Here is a 12,249-nt window from a genome sequence, read left to right as displayed (position 1 = left end):
AGTAGAGACGGGGTTTCACCTTGTCAGCCAGGATGGTCTTGATCTCTTGACCTCGTGATCCGCCCGCCTCGGCCTGCCTCACCTCATTCTTTAAGGGAGCTACTAGATCCCCACAAAGTTATTTGTGGCTACTGCATCTGCTCTATAGTGTGTGTTCTGGGGCAAGCCTAGGATAGAAGAAATAGGTAAGAGGTTAAAGGATCTCTAACACAGTGTTTCTCGCAGTGTTTTTCATTATTGTCCCCTCTTAAGGAGACTTTTGACTTTTTTTCCTAATTGTTCATCATCCTCAATGAAATTTTGATACCACAAATTAAACTATGTATCTGTTTACATGTAACAAACAATTAAAAAAAAAACTTTTTTCTTTAAGAGCCAATTTTTACTCTCTTGAGAACAAAAATGCACACTTTAACAATTTGGCTCTTAAGTTTATTTCTCATTATTTAAAACAGCAGAGTCTAGAACATATATGCTTTAGGGAGAAAGAGTATAGATTAACTTCTGATAGCTTCCTTTAGTTGCCTTAAGGATTACTAGGAGGGAAAATAAAAGAGAAATAAAACCACGGGGGGTGTTACATTTAATAAACATGGGGATTAAATTACATTATTGTCCTATGTAAAGATAAGCCTAGTGGTGTGTTGGTTATGGTTATATTATTACATTCATGTTCCACTTCCAATTTACATCTAGGGTTCTCTAGAACAGAAGTTATCAAACATTTTGATCTCATGACTCTTTACTCTCTTAAAAATTACTGAGGATCCCAAAGCGTTGTTTATGTGAGTTACAACTACTGACATTCACCATATTCAAAACGAAAACTGAGACTTTTACTTACTTATAAACAAGTTTAAAATAACAATAAACCCATCACATTACCATAAATAAGATATTTTTAATAAAAATGCATTTTCTGAAAAAAGTGAAAAGAGAGGCATTGTTTTACATTTTTCAAATCTCTTCAATGCCTGACAAGAGAAAAGAGCAGGTTTCTCATATCAGTTTATGCACTTAATTTGCTGCAATACCACACATCATGTAAATTTTGGAAAACTCCACTGTACACGACTGAAAGGTGGCAAATAATGTCTTACAGTTTTGACCTTTTAAACCCCCTGAGGAGCCTTTGATGAATGTGAAATACTCTTTAAAATTTCTAAGTTATTAAAATGTATTTTAAGCTTTTGTGTAGAAATGGTAGACTGGACACATTCATTTTGCACCTTACTCTCCTCTCCCCAAACCTCACTGAAACTACAGTAATTTTTTTTAAAGTGGCATAAATCCATAAGAATAGGAACATGGGAATGGAACAAAAAGAAATAAAATCTTAAAAGCTGGAAAGCATATGTAAGATTGACAGTCCAAGAAAAGTGACTCCTAAATAGGCTTTAGGTAAAAACAACAAAAACAAACAAACAAAACCCACTAACTCTGCATAATCACCAAAGGGCTCAGGAACTGTGAGCACCAGATGCCTCTGAAAATGGGGGGTGAAAGTGGGGCTAAAAATGAGATAACTGGTTGAAAAGTCTATTTTAGGAGTTAAGCCTCCCTGATTTCCTCCTCATTCTCCACAGCTAGAAAACCCAAGCGAGGTACTGCCACTCTTCCTCAGTATAGAAGTTTAAAAAGAGGTGTTTGGACACAGTCAAGGAAAAGTATCTTGTTTTTCAGGGCAATAAGTCAACTTTACATACTCCCTATAGACAGCAAGCCCCTTTTTTCCAACTCACTGCCTGAACTTCCAGGTCCCTAGCTGAGTCTTTTTCTGGGAAATCAAAAAGAAAAGACCCAATATTCTGACACCATGCCTTCATCAGGGACTGAAACAAACTAGACCCCCTTATTTGTGAAAATCACAACAAATGTCATACATGAACTTGGAGCTCTCAACCACCTTTTTAGCAGTGTACCCTTAAATATGGTATTTAAAGACCAGTTGACATTTTTAAAAAGCTTCTAATGTTGAGAGAAATCAAAACAAGGGGGGAAAAAAAACCAACTTTGAATAAAGAGAAACCATGCAAGGAGAAAGTAAAATTTCAAGAAACTATCACTGATATTCTTTGATATGTGAGAAAACATATTACATCTACGAACAAAAACACCATGTTATAAGAAATAGTTATGGAAAAAAAGACTAATAAAAATTATGGATAGGAGAAAAAAGATTTTAAAATTTAAAGAATAATGCTAGAGGTCCCATAATTAATAACAGGAGTTCCAGGAAGTCAGAATAGAGAAATTGAGGGGAATAAAGAAAATATTTAATTCAAATTAATTTTCTAGAACCTAAGAACATGAATTTTAGGAATGAAAAGACCCACTGAATGCCCAGCACAATTACTGAAAATAGAACTGTACCAAAGTACATTCTCATAAAATTTTAGAGCTCAAAAACAAAGAGAGGATCAAAATAAGATTGGTGAGGGAGGAGGCAGCAGACTTCTCAACAGCAACACTGGAGCAAAAAGAAAATGAAGCACTGCATTAAAAGCTATGGCGAAACTATTTATATCCAACGATTGTAACTATTAAAATAGAAAAGTCATTTTTGGACATATGTGGTCTAAAATTTTTTACCTTCTAGGCACATTTTTTCAGGATGTTACTGAAGAAAGAATTTCACCAAAATGAAAAATAAACCAGGAAAGGAGTCAGAATGATACACAGAAAAAAGGGAGCTCTAACATGAGAGAGACGAATGAAGTAAGATTCCAAGAAGACAGTTGTGCAATGGGCCTGGAAAATAATTACAGCATATTAGATGGATTTTGGATAAATTTCTTCAAGATGAAATTGATAGATAATCTAATGTGCTTGAATAAGCTTAGAGGAGATTTAAACAATTGAGGGAGAATTTGGATTGAATTGGTGATAAACACACAGAAAATTACGCTAAGAAAAAATACAATAATTTACGTCTGGAGAAACTGGACTCACCAATTAGAAAATGCAGATTCTTCACAAACACAAGTAAAACAGTTACAAAAACTGAACACAAACTAGGCCACATAGACAGTCACATGAAATAAAGAATATATTTCACATTTTTTATATCTTTTTTCACATTTTTCCACATTCTTTGAATAAAACGCAATAAAGTTAAACACTTAACAAAAGAATACCCTAACAAAGGAAACTACAAACTTGAAATTTTAAACTGTACTTCTCAGTCAGGGGTAAAAGAAACCATAATAGAAATCAGAGAATACTTAAACTTGAATTACAGCAAAAACACAACCTATCAAAATTCGTAGGATGCAGCTAAAGCAATCTTAAGAGGGACAGTTTTAGATGCAAATGTTTATACTGTCACTTCTGTTACAGCTTAAAAAAATACACATATACACATTTGTTCTGACACAACATTAGCAAAACAAGAATTTCTCATTTGCTTATGTACTATTTTTTGGTGGGAAACATTAGGTGAAAGCAGACAACTGTACTCAGATGAACTGAGCTGTTAGAATATGCAAAATGCACATGCGCACGCAAATCAAACATGTACCAGCTACCTTAGTTCACCATGCGTGTTATAGTGATACCCATTCACAAGTGGTGTTACAACTTTCTATCCAATTTCAGAGAACTCTCCTCCTGCTAATTCACATTAACTCACAAACTACATCCCTTTCGACACCCACTTTCGTTCTGGTGCCCACTTCTGCAAAGAAACTTCAGATCTTTTTCAAGGTAAACTACCTATGTATTTCTTAACTACTTAACAGGTATAAAACTGCGCTACTGTTTCAATAAGGTTCTGCATGTGTGATGACGTTTCTGCATGCTGTGTCTCTTAAGTATACTTTTTCGATAAGCCCTGTGATCTTTAATGTGCAATTTTGCATGACAAAGTGATTGTTAGGAATTCATATATTGTAATAAAACAAAACTGGCTGCATTTAAAAACAGAAAATAAAGAATAGCCAAAGAAAATATTATTGGGACAAATGGAGAAATTTAAATATATATTGTAATTAGATAATAGTGGTGTGTCAATATTACATTTCCTGAGTGTGATGATTGTGTTGTGAGTATACAGAAAAATGTATTTGGCCTTAGGAGACAAAAGCTTAAAGTATATAAGGGGGGCAATGTCATAATACTGGCTAACTCTTAAAGGATTCAGAAAATAAAATAAAATGTGAGATAAAGCGAATATGGCAAAATGTGAATGAAGGGGGAATCTCGGTGAAAGCTATGTGGGTATTCATGGTACTATTTTAACTTTTCTGTTATGAAGAGCTTGGAAAAGCAACGTACTGAGGGTGGGAAGTGTGGTAGATTGAATTCCTCACCTCTCCTTGTTTCCCTGTCCTTTGTCACATGACTTTGGAGTACTTATCATAATGGTAGAAAATATTTTCCTAACCCATGTGACCTGTTCTGACCAAGAGAATGGGGCAGAAGTGATAGTAGGACAGCTGTAAGTTTAAGCATCTTGTTTTCTCTTATGCTTCTGCCCTCACAATGAGAAGATACGTCCAGATTAGCCTGCTGTTCCCAGCAGGGTAATGAGAGGTAGATGTCATCCTGTTGCTCCAGTTGAGTCCAACCTGTATCAGGTAACAGCCAATCTGAAACATATCTATCAGATATGTTTCAAGATCAACAGATACTTGGCCAGACCTCAGATGAGTGAGCGATAATGCTTACATTAAATGCTACTAAGGTTTTTGTGGTTTATTATGCAAAATTTGGCAAAAATAACTAAGTAGCCAACTTAAATTGGACAAAGAACAGGATAAACTCAGAGTATAAAAACGTAAAAGTAATAAAACTAAGATGAGAAATAAATGACATAGAAAATAAAGACACAGATTGTGGTGAGGATGTTTAAAAAAATAAGAAAACACATAGAGAGGGTCAACAAAACTAAACCTAGTCATGTGGCAAAGCTGGTCAAGAAAAAGAGAAGGCACAAATCAACAGTATTGGAAATGAGAAAGGAACCATAACTACAAGAGCAATAAAGATGTTTTAAAATCAAAATATATTGAATAATCTTATTTGAAATAAGATTATTGAGTAAGAATCATCTTATCTGAAAATAACTTAAAAATCTGAATAAAATGAGAATGGTTAGAATATTATTAAAATGTTCTAACATTTTAAAATGGTCTCACAAAGAAATAGAAAAAAATAGTCCTTTACCTATTAAGAAACTGAATCCAGGTTAAGAAAAAAAAAATAATTATCATACAATTTTTATAGAAAAGTCCAGCAAGCAGGCTGGGCATGGTGGCTCATGTCTGTAATACCAGCACTTGGGGAAGCCAAGGTGGGAGGATAATTTGAGGCCAGGGGTTCGAGACCAGCCAGAGCAACATAGTAAGACCTCATCTCTACCAATAATTTAAAAAATTAGCCAGGTGTAGTGGCACATGCCTGTAGTCTCAGCTACTTGGGAGGCTAAAGCTGGAGGATCGCTCGAGCCCAGGAGTTGAGGTTGCAGTGAGCTATGATCTTGCCACTGCACTACAGCCTGAAGACAGAGAGAGATATCATGTCTGGGGCCAGTGGGGAGCGGGGAAAAACCCCAGCAAACAATTCTTTAGGAAACAGATAATCTCTTTATTACAGAAGGTTTTGGATGAAAGGAGTGGGAAAAGTCACTAATTCATTGTTTGAGGCTACTATAAACATGAGATTAAAACTGGGTACATACGGTATGAGAAAGGAAGAATCACAGGCCAATCTCAGACATACACAGCGATTTAAAATCCTAAATGTGGCCAGGCATAGTGGTTCACGCCTGTAATCCCAGCACTTTGGGAGGCTGAGGCAGGCAGACTGCCTGAGGTCAGGTGTTCGAGACCAGCCTGGCCAACATGGTGAAACCCCGTCTCTAGTAAAAATACAAAAATTAGCTGGGTGTGGTGGAAGGCGCCTGTAATCCCAGCTATTCGGGAGGCTGAGGCAGAAGAATCGCTTGAACCCAGGAGGCAGAGGTTGCAGTGAGGCAAGATCGTGCCATTGCACTCCAGCCTGGGCGATAAGAGCGAGACTTAGTATCAAAAAAAAAAAAAAAAAAAAAAAAAAAAAAATCCTAAATGTTACCAACCAAATCCTACAATAAACTTTAAATTAAAAAAAATATATATTTTGAAACAATCACAAAGTTACAGAAAAGTTGGAGATACAGTACAAAGACATTTTTTTCCTAAGCTATTTGGTAGTTAGTGGCCAACCTAATGCCTCATTACCTTCAAAGAGTATGTATTTCCTACAAACAAGTACATTCTCCCACATAACCACAGTATGACCACCAGAATCAGGCAATAAACACTGATACATTACTATTATTTAATCTGCAGACATTATTCACATATGCCAAATTATCCCAATGACGTTTTATAGAAAAAGATACAGTAGTAGTACAGTTTGCGTTTGTCATGTCCCTTCAGTCTCCTTAAATCCTAAGTAACACTTGAAAGACTCTTTCAGGACCCTGGCATCATTGGAGATTATTATAGGCCACCTATTTTGTAGAATGTCCCTCAATTTGGCTTTAGTATTTTCTTTTTATTAGATTTATGTTATGCATTTTTAGTGAGAATGGCACAGAAGTAATGGTCATTTCTTCTCACTATATCCTATCAGGTGGTGCACATTATGGATGATATTCATTTTGATCCCTTGATTAAAGTAGTGTCTGCCCTCCTTACTCTGCTTAGGCTTTGACTCGGCCTGCTGGAACTAGGCGCCTCTCTAGGTAGTCGTCCCTTCCTGTTCTGCTTAGGCTCTCACATACTATGCCAGGCTGCCCATATGCCTGCTCACCCTGCTCTGGCTCTGACTCCCCATACCAGGTAGCTCCTTCCCCACCCATGGATGCCTAACTCATCTCACCTGGGCCCTAAATCCCCACACACAGCCACCCCAGCCACCTCCCTATGGTGCCCTCCTTATCTTGAGTGGGCTCTGATGCCTTCCCCCATCATGACGCTACTATTCAATCTGGGCTTTGACATTCCACTCTGGGCCACTGCAGCACCCCACCTCCCATTGCAGATACATACCTTGCTTTGACCCACATAATGGCTTCAGGACTGAATTATTCAGGAAGGGAAGAGGAAGCGTTGCAATACACATTTTAAATGTATTTTGGGCCTAGTAGGTGTTATCCTAGAAACGTGAGGATAATTTAAAGTTAGGAAAATCGCTAAGCACAGTGGCTCACACTTGTAATCCCAGTACTTTGGTAGGCTGAGGCGGGCAGATCACTTAAGCTCAGAAGTCCAAGATCAGCATGGACAACACGGCAAAACCCTGTCTCTAATAAAAATACAAAAAGTTAGCCAGGTATGGTGACATGTGCCTGTAGTCACAGCTATTCTGGGGTGCTGAGGTGGGAGGATCACCTTAACCTTGGAGGTCAAGGTTGCAGTGAGCCACGATCATGCCACTGCACTCCAGCCTGGCCAACACAGTGAACCCTGTCTCACTTTAAAAAAAAAAAAAAGGAAAATATATTAATGTAATTCACTCTAATAACAGATTTTAAGGGGGGAAATTATATGATTACCTCAAAACCATTAAAAAGATATGCAGTAGTCCCCTATTTATTCATGGGGGATAAATTCCAAGACTCCCAGTGGATGCCTGAAACCCTGGATAGTAGTGAACTCTACATATACTATTTTATCCCTATATATACACATACCTAAGATAAAGTTTAATTTGTAAATTAGGCACAGTAAGAGATTAACACAAATAATAAAATAGAACAATTAACAATATTCTGTATTAATGAAAGTTATGTGAATGTGGTCTCTTTCTCTCCCCACTTACTGTATGTAATACTTTTGTACCAGGGTAACTAAAACCACAGAAAACAAAACCATGGATGGGGCGGGGGGAGGGGGAACTACTGTAATCAAAATGCAACTTGAGGTAAAGAAGAATCAGTATCTCTTTACGACAAGGAACAGAAAGAAAGCTCTTTATTTATTATTATTATTATTATTATTATTATTATTATTATTATTATTATACTTTAGGCTCTATGGTACATGTGCGCAACGTGCAGGTAAGTTACATATGTATACATGTGCCATGCTGGTGCGCTGCACCCACCAACTCGTCACCTAGCATTAGGTATATCTCCCAATGCTATCCCCCCCACCCCCCCACATCACTGGCCATCAGAGAAATGCAAATCAAAACCACAATGAAATACCATCTCACACCAGTTAGAATGGCAATCATTAAAAAGTCAGGAAACAACAGGTGCTGGAGAGGATGTGGAGAAATAGGAACACTTTTACACTGTTGGTGGTACTGTAAACTAGTTCAATCCTTGTGGAAGTCAGTGTGGCGATTCCTCAGGGATCTAGAACTAGAAATTCCATTTGACCCAGCCATCCCATTACTGGGTATATACCCAAAGGACTATAAATCATGCTGCTATAAAGACACATGCACACGTATGTTTATTGCAGCATTATTCACAATAGCAAAGACTTGGTACCAACCAAAATGTCCAACAATGACTGGATTAAGAAAATGTGGCACATATACACCATGGAATACTATGCAGCCATAAAAAATGATGAGTTCATGTCCTTTGTAGGGACATGGATGAAATTGGAAATCACCATTCTCTGTAAACTATCGCAAGAACAAAAAACCAAACACCGCATATTCTCACTCATAGGTGGGAATTGAACAATGAGAACACACGGACACAGGAAGGGGAACATCACGGATCTTTGACAAACCTGACAAAAACAAGAAATGGGAAAAGGATTCCCTATTTAATAAATGGTGCTGGGAAAACTGGCTAGCCATATGTAGAAAGCTGAAACTGGATCCCTTCCTTACACCTTATACAAAAATCAATTCAAGATGGATTAAAGACTTAAATGTTAGACCTAAAACCATAAAAACCCTAGAAGAAAACCTAGGCATTATCATTCAGGACATAGGCATGGGCAAGGACTTCATGTCTAAAACACCAAAAGCAATGGCAACAAAAGCCAAAATTGACAAATGGGATCTAATTAAACTAAAGAGCTTCTGCACAGCAAAGGAAACTATCATCAGAGTGAACAGGCAACCTACAAAATGGGAGAAAATTTTCGCAACCTACTCATCTGACAAAGGGCTAATATCCAGAATCTACAATGAACTCCAACAAATTTACAAGAAAAAAACAAACAACCCCATCAAAAAGTGGGCGAAGGACATGAACAGACACTTCTCAAAAGAAGACATTTATGCAGCCAAAAAACACATGAAAAAATGCTCACCATCACTGGCCATCAAAGAAAGCTCTTTAATGTGATGGAGGGTATCCAGAAAAACCCATAGCAAACTACATTCTGGGAATATGAAATGTTAGAAGCATTTCCCTTTAAAGTCAGAAAACAAAAATGAAAATGCCTATCACTGCTTCTATTCAAAACTGTAGGGCTAATCAGCACAATCTGAAAAAGAAATAAAAGCAGTAAGAACCAGAAAGATAAAATAAAAATGCCACCATTGCAGACAATGCACACGTAAGAACTTCAAGAGAATTCAGTATAGTAGCTAGATATAAGATCCATACACAAAATCAACTGCAATTCTATTTTTTTAAAAAGCAATTAGAAACTATAATTTTTAAAAAGATAACATTCACAATAACAAAACTCGTGAAGTACCTAGGAATGAATCTAACAAAGTATTTATAAGATCTTTTCAAAAAAAAGTATAAAACTTTATTTAAAGAATAAAAGGAAGGGTGCATAAATGGAAATGCCACATACATAGATAGTGGAAGACAAGTTGAAGATGACAATACGAGCCAAATTTAAAAAGTCAAAGCAATGCCAATGAAATTCTCCATAGGATTATTTACAGAACTTGACACGTTGATTCTAAAAATCATACAAAAGGCCAAATCAATTTTGAAGAGCCAGGTTTTTGAATCTGGAAGATTATCTGCCCTAATCAGATAGCAAGACTTATCCCAAAGCTATAGAAATTAAGACAGTGTGATTTTGTTATACACATAGATAACAGAAATGAAAGAGCTTTAAAACAGAATTACATATATGTGGGAGCATGGTATATAAAAAAGTCCCATCAGAAACCAGTGAGGAAAGTACAGACTATTCCATAAATAATCTGAAACAACCATTTAAACAGGAAAGAAAAATTATAACTATTCCAAGCATACAACAAAACTATATCCTATATGGACAAGTAACTGAATGTAAAAAGCAATACTTTAAAACTTTAGGATGAGGCCGAGTGTGGTGGCTCATGCCTGTAACCCCAGCACTTTGGGAGGCTGAGGTGGGCGGATCACTTGAGGTCGGGAGTTCAAGACCAGCCTGACCACCATGCAGAAACCTTGTCTCTACTAAAATACAAAAGCTAGCTGGGTGTGGTGGTGCATGCCTGTAATCCCAGCTACTCAGGAAGCTGAGGCAGGAGAATCACTTGAACCCGGGAGGCGGAGGTTGCAGTGAGCCGAGATCATGCCATTGCACTCCAGCCTGGGCAACAAGAGCGAAACTCCGTTACAAGGAAAAAAATAAAACAACAACAACAAACTTTAGGATGAAAACATAGGAGAACATCTTAAGACCTTAGGGCAAAGAAGGTTTTCTTAAGACAGAAAATACACACCATAATGGAAGATAATAATAACTGCAGATACAATAGAATTAAAAACTTCTGTTCAACAAAACCCCATAGAAAATCAAATAAAAGGCTACAAACTGGGAAGACATTTTGTATCTCATATTCACAAATAATACATAGTGCCATATGCATAATACAAAATTCATAATATAAATATAAGTCTACCTCGGAATCTCAGGGTTGAGCTTGTCCACCACCATTTTTACTTCTGAGTATGTTGCCTTTATATCATCTCTCTCCCAAATTGTGAGAATTCAGGAGAATCTCTTACTTGTGATGAAATCCAATAATCTTACTTCCACATTGTTCTGGTTGAGACACTTGTTTCCCCGTATCTCAGTCTACCATCCCTGGCAAACGGCCCAGTGCAGTAGTTATTTCAGTAGCAGTTTAGCATTTTCAAAGAAAATAAATTATGAATTTAACATGATTCACATTCCCATATATACTCAATGCTAGGATGTGAAAATAACCATTCACAAAACTAAGTTTCTGGTAGCTTTGAATCCCTAAATAATCTCCAATAAGGATGCTATAACACAATCTCCAGACTTTCTGAGAATTCTAAAACTTCTGGCTCCAGGGCTTACTCTCTTTGTAGCATTCTGATGGCACGAACCAATCATAACCCCAAAACTTCCCTATTCCCTAGCCTGACATGGTGTGGCCCATAATTTCTCTATTCTTGTATATTCTTTGCTATAAACTAGGCTTACAGAAGCAACCACATTGATGCCTTGGCACAAAGGGTTTCAATCTTGGAAAAACACGAGCATGTTTGATGCTAACCTAATTCCTAAGAAACCTGACTTTAATGGGAGTAGAGATTTTTTTTTAAACGTCTAGTACATAACATAGAAAGGGAATGTTTTTAGGTTTCATCCACTGAATTAGTTCTCATAATGCTATGTAACTGTTTCTCCGTATAAAACACTCTGAAAAGGACAATTCTGACTTCAGCTTAGTCTCCACAGTATTTCTGGCTTTGAACTTACTTTCCAAAAACACTAACATAGTATGTCTGGTTGATCTGTACCTTTACATTGTGACTCCCATAGTCAAGCAGTCATAATGAAGGTAAATACATGGCTCAAATCTGAAGTGAAGACTTTAGCCCAACATATAGCTAAATATCATGTGGGAGGTCCAAAATCCTTAAGAGTAAACCCCCTTATACAGAATGTAACCCCTAGTAACTTCAGAGACCTACAAGCCCAGGATGTACATAATTAGATTCAAAGAAGCAGAGTCTAGCTGCCATAACTAATTATAGCATGAGCCTCAATCTCAACTTGCTGGGGATAAGGCAGAAAGGGTGCCACAGTCTACTGTGTACGTCTATCATGGGCCAATTGGCACACACAACACATCCTTACTTCAGAACATGAAATACAATGGTAGGAAACCCAGCTTTAAAGGTGATTGATTCCTTTAATTTCTATATTCTCTAGTAACTGCTCTGAATAGAAATAAAATTCAACAGAAATAGGTTTTCCCTTAGTCATTTATACTCATTGTATAAGTGACTTTTTGATGAAAAAGAAATTAAAAACATTTTCCTAGAAACAAATGTTAATATAGGCTGAACCAGAGGGCATGTGA

The 12,249-nt window shown here is 36.9% G+C and overlaps 1 protein-coding gene across 4 annotated transcripts in view; it reads right to left on the bottom strand.

Annotated features, from left to right (window-relative positions):
* Positions 1 to 12,249, bottom strand: part of ZNF292 (zinc finger protein 292) — a 111,216-nt gene that overhangs the window by 51,002 nt on the left and 47,965 nt on the right. The window contains exon 1 of one of the 4 annotated variants that reach the window (XM_054557836.2): positions 20 to 6,025. The exons of the other annotated variants lie outside the window; for them this stretch is intronic. The gene's annotated coding sequence lies outside the window, so the exon portion shown is untranslated. Of the gene's footprint in view, positions 1 to 19; positions 6,026 to 12,249 lie in introns of those variants that run through there. 4 annotated transcript variants of the gene reach the window in all.

The sequence above is a fragment of the Pongo abelii genome, chromosome 5 (genome assembly GCF_028885655.2).
Source record: "Pongo abelii isolate AG06213 chromosome 5, NHGRI_mPonAbe1-v2.0_pri, whole genome shotgun sequence".
Taxonomy (NCBI): Eukaryota; Metazoa; Chordata; class Mammalia; order Primates; family Hominidae; genus Pongo; species Pongo abelii.
Note: the sequence above shows the minus strand (reverse complement) of the source record. Positions and strands in the feature narration are given on the sequence as shown.